The sequence below is a fragment of the Phaenicophaeus curvirostris genome, chromosome 2 (genome assembly GCF_032191515.1).
Source record: "Phaenicophaeus curvirostris isolate KB17595 chromosome 2, BPBGC_Pcur_1.0, whole genome shotgun sequence".
NCBI lineage: Eukaryota > Metazoa > Chordata > Aves > Cuculiformes > Cuculidae > Phaenicophaeus > Phaenicophaeus curvirostris.
Window position 1 is genome coordinate 60,796,224 of NC_091393.1, and position 17,051 is coordinate 60,813,274.

A 17,051-nucleotide genomic window follows, 5' to 3' on the forward strand; every position below is an offset into this window, starting at 1 on the left:
GCATTCCAGTGGAGGAAGTCCCCTTCAGCTTCACAGACCAGTTGAATTAGGCTCAGTCAGCTTTTCTTCTATCAAATGGAGTCAGCGTTCATCAAATTCCTGCCTTTGCTTAGCAACATGAAAAAGAAAATAAAGAGAGAAAATATAAACATAACTTTAACCCACATGGTGAGAGGGGAAAAATATAAATCTTTACAAAGTTGTTCAAAAAAATTAAGAAGTTCGGTGTGGTAAAAGGAGAAGAGATAATTGGCATGCTAGAATGAGAGGTGTTAACAATTACAGGGAAATATGTAATAAGTTCCAAGAAAACTAAAATCTAAAAGAGAAATTCAAATTATCTAAACCCCGAATCTCCCAGAAGGAAAATTATTTTGCATGTTATTAACAAATCTCTATGCAACACTGATAAGACCTTGTCTGATTTTGCAATAAATATGAAGAGGAGATAGCATTACACAAAAAATATCAGCAATCTGCCTCTGTTCAGTCTTCCAGTAATGCAGTTATAAGTTCTGTGACTAACATGAATGAGTGAAGGTTTTTACAACGACCTTGTCTGCACAAGACATAACTGCAATGAAACTGCCTTCTTACTGGAGAGACTAAAAAAAATTAACTTGTAGCCATCAGAGTGCTACCTGCAGTACACTTTTGCACTGGGGGAAAAAAATAAAAAAAATAAACAGGCTCACATTTTTGGTTCACATCCCTAAATTTCTTTAAAAATTATATGTGTGATAGCTGGGAAATGTAATTTAATATTTTATGTTACTTAATATATGTAAATATATTTATATTACTGTATTATATTTATAATATGATTAGAAATTAGCAGTAATTTTGTCTGATCCCTTGAGGATTCCCTTCACTATCATTCACTAAGTCTGAATCCAGCAGCTGCTTCCTCCACTGATTGGAGACTGATTAAAATATTGGTTGCCCTAAACATACTTCCAAGATAGTATCAACTGTTCTGAAGCCTTATGAGGAATTCATAGAACCTGTTGTTCTCTTCTGCTGTATACAATGTATATATCAGCTTGTAAGCTGTTATGGCTCACTGGCTGGTACTTAGAGACAGTTCTGCCATCCATAGTCACCTTCAATGGCATCTCATTATACGACTAGTGTCCCAGCAGCAAAGAGATCATTTGTAGGCTGTGGTGTAGACATCCAGCATGATTGCATCCTGATGGGGAGCCTGAGTGCTCAGACACTATGAGCACTAACCAGCCCATGCAGAGGAGCATACTTTTTACTCAAAGCCTGGTCGCTGAGTGTAAACTAAGCAAGTCTGTGCTGAGGCCACATGAAGTTGCATTGTGAAAAAGGACTGTGCTAACAGCTTTAGGAGACTAAAAAAAAAAAAAAAGAAAAAGAGATGTTTATATTTGATGCTGCTATTTTGAGTATGCTTTAAAAGATATGCTGTTCAGTTAGTCTTGCTTCCTGCTTCTAGTAGGGGCAAATGTATTTTCAATGTAAGAGTAATCTTGCGAACTGAAAGGTTATTTGTCCCTCTGATACTCTTTATTTATAAGGTGTCTGTGTTTCTGAAAAAGATATAATAATATACAACATGCCAGAAACAGTACATGTATCTCAGTAAGGCTACAGGACAACAGGCTTCTTCATTCTTCAAAGCAACCTAGAGCTCATTTTTTAGGATAAATATTTTCTCTATTTGGAAAGACAGTATGTTGTGTTGTATGTATGTGCAAGGATGCTGGGGGACTGGAAATGGCTTAATTAGCCACATTTTTGACAAATAACCTTTGTCAGCCATGGGGAACGAGGCATCCTAAAGAGCACACAAAATACTAGCACTATTGTAAATTATATATTTAACAAAAATGAAAAAATAATTGTGTCTCTCTGACAACCATACACAACACTAGTCACTCTCAAAAAGTCACGCAGGAATAGTTAACCTGAAAAATCCCTTAAAAGAGCCTCCATGCTGTCCTCTCATATTGGGAGATTTGGCCCACTTTTCCATACAAGCACATCACAGAGCAGCCTGCACTTGTGAGGAAATTGGTGAGTATTCCTTTAGTTTCTTTGTGTACTAACATTCCTCCCTAGTGATATTCTTCACTTCATCTGAGGACATATACATCTCACCTCTGCATGAAGTCAGATTACAGTAGGGCTTCACTCATAATTTAAATAAAACAAACAAAAAATCTCTTTAACTGAGCAAGATGCAGCCTTGTTTGGATGGCACTCGATTGTCTGAAGGTTTGAGAATTGGATTCCACAGGCTGTAGGAAGCTGGAAAGAGTGTGACAAAGTGACTCGGCTGCTGGATGAGGGAAAGGCTGTGGATGTATCTTCCTGGACTTCAGCAAAGCCTTTGACACAGTTTCTCACAACATTCTGCTTGAGAAGCTGTCAGCCTCTGGCCTGGACAGGCGCACACTCTCCTGGGTGGAAAACTGGTTGGATGGCCGGGCCCAGAGAGTGGTGGTAAATGGTGTGAAATCCAGCTGGAGGCCAGTGACAAGTGGGGTTTCCCAGGGCTCAGTGGTGGGTCCAGCCCTGTTCAATGTCTTCATCAATGACCTGGATGAAGGCATTGAGTGCACCCTTAGCAAGTTTGCGGACGACACTAAGCTGGGTGGAAGTGTCGATCTGCTGGAGGGTAGGGAGGTTCTGCAAAGGGATCTGAACAGGCTGGACCGCTGGGCAGAGTCCAATGGCATGAGGTTTAACAAGGCCAAGTGCCGGGTCCTGCACTTGGGGCACAACAACCCTATGCAGTGCTACAGACTAGGAGAAGTCTGTCTAGAAAGCTGCCTGGAGGAGAGGGACCTGGGGGTGTTGGTTGACAGCCGACTGAATATGAGCCTGCAGTGTGCCCAGGTGGCCAAGAAGGCCAATGGCATCTTGGCTTCTATCAGAAACGGCGTGACCAGCAGGTCCAGGGAGGTTATTCTCCCTCTGTACTCGTCACTGGTGAGACCGCTCCTCGAATCCTGTGTTCAGTTGTGGGCCCCTCACCACAAGAAGGATGTTGAGGCTCTGGAGCGAGTCCAGAGAAGAGCAACAAAGCTGGTGAAGGGGCTGGAGGACAGGCCTTATGAGGAGCGGCTGAGAGAGCTGGGGTTGTTTAGCCTGGAGAAGAGGAGGCTGAGGGGAGACCTCATTGCTCTCTACAACTACCTGAAAGGACGTTGTAGAGATGAGGGTGCTGGCCTCTTCTCCCAAGTGACAGGGGACAGGACAAGAGGGAATGGCCTCAAGCTCCGACAGGGGAGGTTTAGGCTAGACGTTAGGAAAAAATTCTTTACAGAAAGGGTCATTGAGCACTGGAACAGGCTGCCCAGGGAGGTGGTTGAGTCACCTTCCCTGGAGGTGTTTAAGGCACGGGTGGACGAGGTGCTTAGGGATATGGTTTAGTGTTTGATAGGAATGGTTGGACTCGATGATCCGGTGGGTCTCTTCCAACCTGGTTATTCTGTGATTCTGTATGAAAAATGTGGGGGATCCTGTAGGAGGAAAACACTTATCGCTGCTGCTAGTTTGAGTTGTGAAAGCAAGCAGAAGTCTCTGTTTTCAGCCTGAGGGAGGTGCAACTTTGCCATTGAAAAGTATTACTGGAAGACCCTTCCAGCTACAATATTGTTAAAACTCCCTAGGACTTTCAACTGGTTTTGGGGTATTTTTGAGATCTGAATTTCCAGTTTTGTTCTCAGACTATGACTATAATCCTATGTAATGTAATCTGTTCATGTTTTTTCATCTCTTGCTGTGTTTCATTTGCAGCTGTATGGTGCACATGGCAATTAGCTGGTGATATACATTCATCTGTTCTCTTGTCTTTAGCATGCTTTGTTGTGCTTCACATTCTTCATATGCCCTCTAAAGTTAGTCAAAGTTCTAACCTCTTAAAACAAAAAAACCCAAAAATCCTGTGAGTTGCAAAGTCTGACACTGGTGTTAAAATGCATGATGGAATTTCTGTGAACTCGTACTTGCACTTGAATGTGTGCACAAATGCATGCATGTGTGTATGTGTGCCTGTGGAAGAGGGAGAGAGGGAAAATATTCTTTCAAATCCACTTGAACTGTCAGCAGTGCATACTCATTCGTGAACTTGGTAAATGCACTAAAATGGATTGAAGAAATAAATCTGCTTTGTATCAGCAAGTTTCAAGAAGTTTTCTTTATCTTAAGGCAAGTTTTCATAATGATGTAATTTTTTCCACAGAGATGTAGGCAAACATTAACAGAGCCCCAGCCTTGTGTTAATTTCTGGGATACATTTTTGTGCCTTGTAAACAACTATTTATTGCCATGTTGATACCAAGAATGTGAGAATAGTGAACTGTGACTGATCAAAAATTTCAAAATTAAGTCTAGAATCTTAATAATGAAGAATATGGTCAACAGGATGACTTTCATGAACAAGGTTTTAGAGAAAAATATAATATTCACAGAGACATGTTCAGTTATTTGGATTAACTATCCCACCAAGGCAAGTAGCATAACTAATTTCTTAAAGTGTCATGTGAAAGAAAAAGATCATTTCAGTACAGCTTCCTTGTATTGGGATAAGGAATGTGTTTTTTTTAAAAAAAAATATTTTCAGTAAAAACAGTGCTTTTTTGAAAAACTTAAACCTCTTACTTATAACACAAACTAAAATTATATATAACTTCATTTGAACTCCAGCTTTTTTGTTTGTATGGTACAGATAAATGTAATGGAAGTGAGGTAATTTCAATAAAATCAATCAAAATAACATTTTATGTCAAGTTCCATTTTCATCATCTCCCCTGACAATAATTTCACAGTATCTCTCCTTTCTGCAAACATATAGCTTGGATTTCTCATGAAGAACTTCATCATCCAGAAAGACTGAGGTTCTAGTGTTGCCTTTGCCGCAACAAACCATATACTTCATGACACAGAGGTGACTCCCTGGGTTACTCATGAACATGGTGTAGAATCAAGGTGCCTCAGCCAGAGGAACTCCTCCCTGAACCTTTGGGAGAGCACCTCATCATGTTCACAATTTGATAGGCATTCCCCTGCTGTTCTCATATCCCCATGCAGATGCCACACAAGCATTAATGGATTTAAGCTTCACCATATCTCTGCAGAAGGAAAATGACTGTGCCACCCTCACATTATATAAAGCAAACTAAAACCCAGGATGGGTTGCAGGTACAATTTATTTGGCTTAAGGCAGTTATCCATAAAAGGGGTGCCCACCACAAACATGGACACCCTGAGGTGGCCAGGAAGAAACAGTTCCCTCTGGGAAGTATTTATCTTGTCCTAAGAGAGAAATACAGTACATCTGATGCACTGCAGTCTTGACAAGTCCATTTGTCTTGACTTCCAGCTTCTAGAGGAAGACAGAAGTGATCATATCAGATGTACAGACCTGTTATCGGTGGTGAGGTGACATAATTTCCACTCTAAATGCCAGCATCTTATAGAAAGTTTGCACTCCAAGAAAGACTTGCATCCAGTTTTCCCAAGACCCAGACACAAGCTTAGCAGACCTCAATCTTCATCCAGTACCACTTAGTAGAGGCTTGAATAGACTTCTGTGAGTGCAGTGTTGTGTGCTAGGAAGAAGGACAAGGATGGGAAAAGAGGAAAGGGAAGGACGCTACTTCAGCAGTAGGACTTCCCTCTGAGGCCCTTGGAAAACTTTGCCCAGGGGAAATGGATGTCTCCTTGTTCAGCCCCACATGCAGCAGAATTCAACACTTGTAACCTGGAAGCCAGGGTGAGCTTCTAGTAATGTCTCCTAGGAAGGAAGAGAAGAACCTTGAAACCCTCCTGGCTGTTATTACAGAAGCTTTGTTTAAAAAAGAGTGAATCAAAGAAAATCAGGAAGGGACTCTAGACTTTACTCCTGTCTCTGCAGCCCTTTTAACAAAACAGGTGGAAAGACTTTCTGGCAGGGAGTTTGTGCTGGATACAGCCTTGCTATCCCTAGCAGCATAGTCAGGCAGGAGGTGCGTGCCTGGCATGGTCCACCTATGTGTAAAACCAGGCACAACCAGGCACTGTTCTCTGTAGATAATCCATGTATCCAAAGTCCTTTCTCACCACTAAATCGATCTCCTGGGACTCAGCTAAACTGTTAGCAAGAGATTATGGTGCTTCTTCCTCCACCAACAGTGTCCAACAGCAGCAGTCACCAAGTGTCCTCAGGAGCATGAATACTACCATAAGCACTGAGACAAGAGACTGAGTTCTAGGAACTGGATGCTTTATTATTTTGTGTCTGTAACAAAGGCTGTTTTTCATACTTGAGGAAGGCAGCCACAAGAGGTTGCTTTTTTATACTTCAAGATCAAAACCTACAGATACAAAAATGCAGCCCCAGCTCTGCCTTTGTCAACACCCCACATCCTTCTTCCTTCTGATAGTTTTTATTTAGATCACCATTAATTTCCTCTGTTCACTCACTTTAAATTGTTTCCTACTTTTTTTCTTCCTGTCTTCCCTGCTGCCAGAAAAACATACAATTTTACAGATGAAGAAAACAAATTTCTAATTGCAGACAACTGCAGGAAAATCCTGTGTGGGCTCATCTTTCCCCCTACCAACAAAGCAAAGCTGACAGGAAGCATGACTCATCCTGCACCTTCTGCATGGATGTATCACACCTACCTGCATTTGAGGCACAGTGCAGTTAGTATCTTGTTTTCTTCTTATTCCCTCGGCAAGTCATTGGGCAAAGATGCAGGCAGATAGAACAGCTTGATCCTCACCTCACAGTCATACGTCTCAGGACAGACCCTATCTGTGGTCCTGGTAACCATTGTTTCTACTTGGGCGCAAAAGGAAAGTCGAGGAAGTAGCAAGGGCCACCTCTGAATCTTAGGTGCCTTCTGAGAGTCTAGTCCCTTCTATTTTAGAAGGATTTCTCTGGCATATCTTCTTGCCCATATCTTGCCCTTTTTTTTTTTCTTCTCCATTATCTTTTTCTTTCTTTCCTCATTCACCCCTCTAGGACCCCCTTCACAGTAAAATGATGTGGAGGGAGGCAGAACAGCCTGAAACTGACCTTTAAATATATTTAAACATCAGCAATTCACTGAGCTGGAAAATTGTAAATCTGCAATTTTGTTGAAAAAAGTAGTCACCCTGTTCTTTGAAGCCACGTTCAGAGACAGTGGGATAATTAATGGACTCTTAAGTAACACGAAGGCAAGGAATGGCCAAGTTAAATAAAAATGGCAAGACAATTTTTTTTTAGTTTCTAAGAAACAGGTTTTCCCTGTTTAGTTTTGCTTATTGTTACAAGGAAAGAAAGGCTGTTAAAACCATCCTGTGCAGGTGAAAACAATGTCACACAATCCTTTTTACATCGGAACTAACATGGAGGAGGACAGCAGCTGGCACTGAGGGATTAGTAATATCTGCCTACAGTGTATGCCTACCCGTACTGTGTCTAAAAACCTTCCTAGCATTTCATGTAACAGCTTTTCAAACCAAAACAGAGACAGACCAAAGCTGTCAGCACAGCTCATTTAAGTTATAAAGTACATCCTTCCATGCTGGGAAAGTTAGGCAAGACACAACCCAAGTAAACAAACTTTCAAGTGGACAATATAAAAGGGGAGGTAAAAGGTCAACAAAGTAGAAAATAAAGGTGAAAGGTTTCAAAAGTAGGACAGAAGTCTCTCATACTGGGGGGAGAGGGGCATAAATGAAATAGAGCTTGTCATCATCCTTTTTGTGAAACGTGAGTGGACTGATGTAGCTGTACCAAATTAAGGATAGTGTTGTCAACTATGTGTGCAAAGACCTGCTAGACAGATGACATAACCCCAGTCTAGAGGGGAAAAAGGCCACAGAGCTCTACAACCTGGCCCTGAAAATACAGAAGAAATGATGAGAAAAGATGCATTGTCTTCTTTAGGGAAAAACTTTTGGACTAAGAATGTGGTATGAACTTAGAGTGGAGTACCTCTTCCAGAATAACTGAATGTGCATGTCTTATGCTTTGGAAGAAGAATACTTCTCCTGAATTAGTAAAGCCACTTTAGCAAGAAGATGTCTTTCAGAATAAGTCATTAAGAAACCTGAACATTTATAAGTCTATGGTATCTGATGAGATGCATCTCACAGTCCTGAGGGAATTGGCAGATGTGGTTGCCAAGCCACTCTTCATGATATTTGAAAAGTCATGGAAACCAGGAAAAGTCTGTGGTGACTGGAAGAAGGGTGTCATTGTGCCCATTTTTAAAAAGGGTAGAAAAGACGACACTGGGAACTACAGACCTGTCAACTTCACCTCTGTGCCTGGGAAGATCATAGAACAAATCCTTCTAGAAGCAATGTTAAAGCACAGCTTTACCAGGGGCAAATCCTGTATGACCAACTTAGTGACTTTCTATGATGTCCACTGCAGCAGTGGACACAGGTAAACTGACAGATGTGATCTATCTAGACTTCTGTAAAGTCTTGACACGGTCCCTCACAACATCCTTCTCTTTAAATTGGAGAGATATGGATTTGACGGGTGGACAGTATGGTGGATAAGAAACTCGTTAGATGGTTGTATTCAAAGAGTAGTGGTCAATGGCTCAAACTCCAGAGAGAGATCTGCTACTCGTGGTGTCCCTCAAGGGTCTGTGCTGGGACCGGTGCTGTTTAATATCTTCATCAATGATATTAACAGTGAGATTGAGTGCAGCCTGAGCAAGTTTGCAGATGACGCCAAGCTGAGTGGTGCAGTTGCCACACTGGAAGCATGGGATGTCATCCAGAGGGACCTGGACAGGCTGGAGAAGTGGGCCTGTGAGAACCTCATGGGGTTCAACAAGGCCACGTGCAAGGTCCTATGCCTTGGTCGGGGCAAACTCTGGTTTCAATACAGGATGGGGGATGATGTGATAGAGAGCTGCCCTGCGGAGAAGGACTTGGGGGTGCTGGTTGATGACAAGCTTGACATGAGCCGGCAAGAAGTGCTTGCAGCCCAGAAGGCCAACCATATCCTAGGCTGTATCAAAAGTAGCATGGACAGCAGGTCGAGGGAGGTAATTCTGCCCCTCTCTTCCTCTCTTGTGAGACCTCATCTGGAGTATGGTGTCCAGTTCTGGAATTCTCAACATAAGAAGGATATGGAACTGCTGGAATGGGTCCAGAGGAGGGCTACAAAGATGATCAGAAGGCTGGAGCACCTCCGATATGAAGACAGGCTGAGAGAGTTGGGCTTGTTCAGCCTGGAGAAGAGAAGGTTCTGAGGAGATCCTATAGCAAACTTCCAGTACCTGAAAGGGGCCTACGAGAAAGCTGGGGAGGGACTGTTCATAAAGGCTTGTGGTGAGAGAACAAGGGGGAGTGGGTACAAACTGGAGAGGGGCAGATTTAGGCTTGATATAAGGAGGAATTTCTTCACCAGGAGAGTGGTGAAGTGCTGGAACAGGTTGCTCAGGGAAGTTCTGCATGCCCCATCCCTGGAGGTGTTCAAGGCCAGGTTGGATGGGGCCTTGGGAAGCCTGATCTAGTGGGATCATGGCAGGGGGGTTGGAACTAGATGATTTTTAAGATCCCTTCCAGCTCTAACTATTCTATGATTCTATGATTCTATGATTAAGCAGCTAAAACGTATGAGTAAAGAAGTATTCCTCAGAGAGCATGGGGAGAATGGCAGCTGTAGAGCAAGCTCGTGTTTGCTGATGATCACCTGCCTGTGTTTGATAATTAAGATTTCCTAACACCCATATGAAATGGCTAGCTGTGGCCTGAGCCTTCAGCACTCTTGGGAGGAGATCTGACAGGCAAAGACAACTGAAATGCCAGGTAAAATACAGGCTTCTTCCACTCTTTCTGTTCTTCTTATTCTGCCAGCTCTGCCATTCAGCCTTCTTAACACATCCATCATTCAGAGGCAGAATCATGTGCTTAGTCACTCATTAACACAGCAAGTCCTGCAAACATCACACATAGCTGAAGGGATGTAAGCTAGTGATATCTGTCAAGAGTAACTATTAATTCCACTCCATGATATTTAAAAATACAGTAGAAGAGTGTATCAATTTGCTTCCTTACTGATGTTAAGTTGCATCATTTATGAATATAGCCCATGTAGTAAAAGAAGAGTATCATCTGTGAGCTTGGAAAACAAATTATTATTGCCTGTTAACATCTTATACAAATACTTGGGAAATTTGAATACTATTTTTATATTTTGTAAAAGATTCTACTCTTAGCCCCATAGCCTCTTCAGGTTCTTATTTTCTGTGCTCTCAGCAGTTGCACACAGTTATAGCAAATCAGTCCTGATGAACCACAGGCGCTTTCACACTTGTTTCCATAGCTGGGCGAAGCACTATGTGAGAGGAGCCACTCAGGCATATGGCCTGTAATAAGCTGAGCTCCAGTGAGTTGAAACTTCCAGGTTCAACAGCTATTTGGCCATTTGTTTTCCTGCTACAGCTCTTTGATTATTTCCCTCCCTTCAACAGAATAATGAAAGTAGCCACAGGGTTTATGTGTCATCTCCTCTAAATATTACCCATATTCCAGTAATCAGGTAGAAAACAGTGGAGACAGACAAGTATAAGGTGCCTACTGACTCCGGAAATCCTGAGGACTGAAAGGCACAGATTCTGCTGAAATAAAGACTGATGTATATGCAGTTAAAACTAACCAAAGCAGCTATGGAGGCTTGTGGTGACCTTCCAGCTGAGGCTGTCCATGCAGCAACTCTTACTTCGAAACTGGGAAAATTGCTTTTTACATTATATCTTCTCAGTAATTATTACAGCATTTCATTTAGAGGCATCTCAGCTTAAAGGTATTTGAATGTTTTAATCCATCTCAGTGAAAAATATCACTTGAACCAAACAAGTGGCATGCCCAATGCAATGGCAGAATTGGAAATAAGGCAAGGGCAGATGACTTGGAGGCATCTCTCCGTTCCTCAAAGAATAACTCGTCAGTTTAGTCTTCCTGGTTGGGTGGCCTATAGCACACTCCCATGATGACATGCATTTTAATTGTCCATCCCTTAATCCTTACCCAGAGACTCTCAACCATGCCATCACCAACTGCAGGCTCCATGCATTCCAGCTCTTCTGCTACATACATTTACTGCTACAGGAGACATAGGACAACAACTAGGTTGCCTTCCAAGCCTCAAGATAGTATAGAGAGAGCTCTACATTTGTCCTAACTGGAGTCAGCTGAAAAGTTTTACATCAAACTCTTTTGCAACAGAGAGTGGAGCTTTCAGTGGCAGTGAATTTTTCATGAATCACAGCACTCCAGAGGTCTTAAGTTCCTCCAATTCCAGTTCTTTGTTGGGGGACTTTGCCCCTCAACCAAAGTACATTTCCCAGCAATACTCTGGCCAGGCAGCAGTACTGATGCACACCTTCCCACCTATATGAGAGAAGAATACCATTCAGTAAGGAAGATGTGATGAAGTCAAGGAGTCACCACTTCGTGGTTATTTTTTGGGACTTGCCATTGTCTATCACCTACCTTGGTCATTGTTGAAGTGATAGGGAGGGAAAAAAGCGTGAGTAAAGGAAATGTGGAAGAGAAATGAGCATGGATCCCTTCTGCCTATTAAATTGCAGCAGCTATTCTGTATAAGAAATAAAGCAGTGCTAGAGGGTCCTCCAAAAATGAACAGGACAGTTGCTGAAGTATGAAAAACCAGATGAGCAGAAAAAGAGGCCATTCGGTGTTGCTCAGCAGCAGCCACATGATGTGTCACCCAGCTTTCATACAGATATCAACTCAGCTAACAGTCTGAAAGCCAAGGGCAAGAAAAATGAATATGTTAGGAGAATTCACACACAAACAGCACAAAGAGGACCACAGAAAAGTAGAGAGAAGATTCAGGAAAACGATCTTTGACATCCTCAAGTCAAAAGTGCACACTGACAAGAAAAATATCTTAGTCAGTTGCTGACTGTACTTGCTTCCAGAGAGGATTGGTTTTGATTTCTCCAGCCAGAGTCTCAGCTGGTATAACTTACCTAGATGGTTTCAGTAAAATCTATGTCAATTTACCTGTTAAGCCTCTTGCCCTTAGAGAACTGGTGTATTATCTCTGGTAAAAAAAAACCATGCTTTGTCTATGCTCAAACTTCTGTTCAAGCAGAATACACTGTGAGCTGGAGGCTTCAAAACTGACATCCTCCTAGCTATTAAAAAAACAACCAAACAAACAAACAAAACCAGATCTAAAATGTTGCTTTTACTCCTGAGATAAAAAAGCCCCAAAACAATGGGCATTTACTTTTGAAAGATTCTGAAGGAAGGTGAAGAGTAAGGATGTTAATGTCATGAATCTCTTAAATGTATCTGCAGAGAGGATCAGAAATAAAAATGCGAAAGGAACTTGACATGTTTCTTGAAGGGAGAAGTTATGAATGATTGGATATGTTTGAAACTTGATGAGATGACTTTCAGAACTAAAAGATCAAGAGACTCTTGTTCAAGGGAATCTAGAAGAGGCAGAAAGAGAAGCAGAGGTGAAGGAATGTAAACGCACAGTAAAATGTTTCTTGCTGTGTTTGAGTCCCTTTTTCTTCCTGATTAGAGTTGTGGTGGGGAGAAAAGGACAGACATATGTGAGCACCTGCCTTTTGAAGGTGGATAACGATAACACCCCATGAGCCTCAGAAAAAGGTTTGATTTGGGCTCTGTTTGAGGAACAAACTTTGATCAATTCTTATCTGAGTGATCTTCATTTATTCATCCTTCTGCACAAGGGAAAGTAACTGGTGAACTGATCACATACGGAAATGCCAAACAAGGTACCAGATTGTAGTGGAAAGCTGAACTTTGGGAAGAATTAGCCTCTTGATTCTCTATGTCACATAGAAAACTGGAGAAAGCCAAAGAAAATTATCACATATTGATGAGGAACTTACTGTATTTCTTTGACAGTGCCAAGTCATGCTCAGGGGAGGATGTTTAGCAGGGCTTCTAGTGCTGCTACAAAAAACCCTGACACATGGTCTCTCCGAGCTTAATATTGGTAGGCGAGCATGCAGGCTAATAACATGAGTAATTTGGTCATTGATAGGAGCTCAGAGATCATACACAGAGTAGAACAGTAAGAGGTCTCTGACTATCCTGCCTTTGTTGATTCCTGTTCCCTCAGTACTAACTATGCAGAAAATATCTGTAACAGTAGACTAGTAACTAGCACGGCTGGAAGGGCACACACCCCCATGTGCTATTGAGATCTTTTACGTGGCACAATCTGCTGGTCAGTGCCACCTGCCTGGCTGCCACCTGTCAGCTCCATCCCGATGTGAGGACTCACTAGCTCAGCTGTTGCAGCTGTTTGCAGCCACTGCTGTGTTCATCTTTGATCAGCTGAACTTAAACACAAGTTGCTATTAAGGAAGAAAGCAACTTTTCTTTCTCCAAGATGTGGATGCTAGCAACTGTTTTAAAATTCCATGTTGAATATTCCTTTGTGACTCTGTGTGTGCACTCTGCTATTTTCAATATCCGCTTAGAAGCATTAAATTCCTTTCTCAGCTTTGTCTTTTTCTATTTGACAACTCCTGATGTCATTTTGCTTTTGTTTGTGAATCTCAGCCTGTTTGCTGCTGAGTCACTGAAGAAGGCAACTGATAATAAATATAGCCCCTTATCAACACAGAAAGCTGTGGGCTACTCGAATAACAGTCAGAAAAGGAGACTTTTTTTAACCAGCAATAGTTAAACAGAAGGGTCCTTCTTCCTGTGCAGATTTCCCTGTCACTCACAATCTTTGACTGATGTGGGCTGCACCCTCCAGACCACAAATGTGAATATCAAGAGGCAGTAGCAGAGACTGGTCTCATCCATGGGAACAGGAGCAGAGGAAGCACAATATTTTCCATGCAGGACCCCTAAAGCAACGGCCTGCTGCTAGAAATTATAAAATGTAAAACACTAAGCTGTAAAACACTAAGTTTTCTGAAATACAGAAAGATGATTGAATCTTTCGCACCTATGCTCTGATTTACGGAAGATTTATCCCTCATCTAGAAGTCCTTAGCCTTTCAGCTGGTTTGACTGAGGTATGAAATATTCTAATCATTGTCCACATTTTTAAGTCGCAGGGAGGTTCTGCTGGTGCTAGATCAGTACATTTCAGTTTCACTGTAGGATGGTGACATCACAGGAGATGGCTGTGTATATCACATGGTGCTGGAGTCATTGCTACTTGATTTTCTGAGACTGAGGGGACAGATTCGCACAGCGTGGATGATGAGTTTCTTAGAAAATTTGCAGGCTATAGAGTCCACTGACACACACCACCCTTGCAACCACAAGTCAGAGGAAGTGATAGCTAGAATGGGAACTTTGAAGTAATGAATGAAAAAAAATGAGAGTAGGACCTTACAGCTGTGTTATGGCAGAGATCACATGATTGTCCAGCTGGCAGCTTTAAAGTTGAAGCGAGATGATAAGATATATCCTTTCTTCCATGTGAATGAAAGGCTTTCTTGGACCTCTACAATGTGAGAACAATATGACTAATCCAAGCCCATCTGAGCCTTATTCGAGACAGCATATAGACTCTCGCATGTACTTAACCAACATAATTCAAAATATTTTCATCAACTGCAATGGCTTTAAAACAGCCACCATAATGTCCTGTGTGTATTCTCAGGAGAAATCATGTTTCTGAAGTACTGTGGAGAATTGTAAGACGGATCCTAGGGTGCCTCTGAAATGGCTGGTCACAACACGGGAAATACTGGATCGAAGTGTAAGATAGACTAGATGAGATTCTTGGAATTAAACTCTCACTACAAATATAAGCCTCTTCATGGGTGCTTTGGCTTGAAAATATTCTTTGTTACTCATGACCAGGTTTATTTTGCTATAAAGGACTCACTCAAGCAGGCACCAGGGTAATACACAGAGACTTCCTTCAGGGCACAAAGAGCAAGGAAGTATCAATTCCAAAACTGTGAGTGGTAAATCACAATGCTTGAAGATTGCAGTGCTGGTGTAGATTCTTCTACGTGCACAGCTAGCAATGTAATGTGTTTGGGTGGCTTCCACTGTCTACTATTCTTAGCTTTCTTCTTTCTCCTCTTCTCAAAGTCACATCATATACAACACTACTGTGGCTTCCAAAGTCCAGTCCCCTGAGGAAAACCTAGAAAGTCATTCTGTTGTTCCCCATTTTATTTGTTTCCACACTAATTACTCAGGCAGTAATTGAAGAGACATTGAATATTTATTAGAACTACATCAAAGGTGCAGTGCTATTTTCCCTTCTTACATGACCTGCAAGGAAAAAGAAAAAAACCCCAGATAATTCCATTCAAGTTCAAGTTATTTAGTCCTGTAGCTTTCATCTGAGTATTTTTGTTAAGGGGTTATAGACTGGGTTTTGTTGTTGTTCTTGCCATGGCTAATTTAGTTCTCTGCATGTGTTTAAAGCATTTCACTAAGGAGCTGCATTGTTTGTAATGACATTGATGGTGAAGGAACATCAGCCCCTCTCTGAGGTCCTACACTGGCTGAGGGGAAAGCTCCCAGATTCACATTCTTCTTGTCAGCCCAAAAGGTAGACTACAGCCCATTTATTTCAGAGACAAATGCCAGCAGGACTGAAATCTGCAAGTCTGCCTCATTTCTGTGAGCAGAAAATGGAGGCTGATCCTCTGCCAAGTGAGAAAGTTGAAGCAATGAGAACACTAGCCCACTAAGCCACAGCGCTAGACTTGATTGCAGACTTAGCAAGGATAAACCACATTTTATTTGCTGTAAAGTGATAACTTCAAATAGATATTCAAAATATATGGCTGAAATAATTTAACCTACTCATATTCTAAAAAAGATGTCATTGTCTCAATGCTAGAGAAACATGTTATGTTATATACTTACCCTTTTCATGGGTTTGACATTAATGCAACAATAAACACAAGACTGACAGCTGATTCATTCATTTATTTATTTAGGACAATTCTATGTATTGAATAGAAAAGCATAGCATTAGATGGCTTCAGGGCTATCACACTGTTTATCCTTCTTAAAAAGTATGTGTGCTTTCTTAAAAAGTAAAAAATAAAGAAAGAAAATGTAGTTTTGTTGTTTACTGTGAGCTAAGATTATTCTTTGTTATGGGTTATGGCAGCAAATTTAAATAGAAGCACTTCTGAACTCAGAAGGAAACTAAAATGACGACAATTGAAAATTTTTCTGGTTTCAGGTGCACCAGTGACCTCAGTCCAACTTGTTTGGGGCTTGATATTTTATTCACTTAAAACAGTGGTTAAAACTCCCTAGCTTTCATGGCATAGGACTAGAGCTTTGGCAGAAATGTTTGTCACTGTTTGTCTCCACCTTCCACGGTGTTTGCTGGTGTTTTATCCCCCTCCTTCCCGAAGCACAAATCAATAACGGAGTATTCTGGCTTTCCTAGCATGCCTGTTGTGTTAGAGCACTGTCCTTTTCTCATGATCATCAGCCTGGGTTGTATGTGGGATTCATTTCTTGTTACTGCAGCTGTGGAAAAAGTGAAGAAGTCTAATTCAAAGTATTTGATTTCACTCCCTTGAGAGGGCAGATCTTTCTGTTTAAAGCTATCTTTGAAATAGCCGGGATTCATCAAACCCTGAAGCTGCTTTTGGGCTGCTGTCTCACTGTACAGGAGCCTGAATGATTAGTGTAGACCAGACATCTAACTTTTTGACACGTGTGAGTACTGGAGATTAATCCCACTGTAGTCAATATCCTCTCTTGTCTTTATTAGTCAGGGCTATTTCCAAGTCACTCTAGCACACTGTTCAAGGCTACCCTCATTTTTGTCATGAACCCCAGTCACAATGAAGTCCTTCACAAGAAACTCATCTCCCAAAACTTCAAAGCCAAGTCTTCACCCTCAGAAATTTTCATTTGTGTGTATTTTAGCACTATTCTCTTATTGTTTTTTTTTTTAAAAAAAGTGTTCTCCAGGTAAATTCTGCACATGGCACATTCTCTCTTCAGTTCTATATTGCATTTTCATAGTTAGCCTTTGCTGTCTGCACTGAATAAAAACTATTACAGAATCACAGAGTGGTAGGAGTTGGAAGGGGCCTCTGGAAAACATC

At 41.6% G+C, this 17,051-nt stretch overlaps 1 protein-coding gene across 1 annotated transcript in view; it reads right to left on the reverse strand.

The window, feature by feature from the left end:
• Positions 1–783: 783 nt before the first annotated feature.
• PDE10A (phosphodiesterase 10A) overlaps positions 784–17,051 on the reverse strand; it is a 786,455-nt gene continuing 770,187 nt past the window's right edge. The window contains exon 23 of the transcript XR_011337005.1: positions 784–802. The gene's annotated coding sequence lies outside the window, so the exon portion shown is untranslated. The remainder of the gene's footprint in view (positions 803–17,051) is intronic.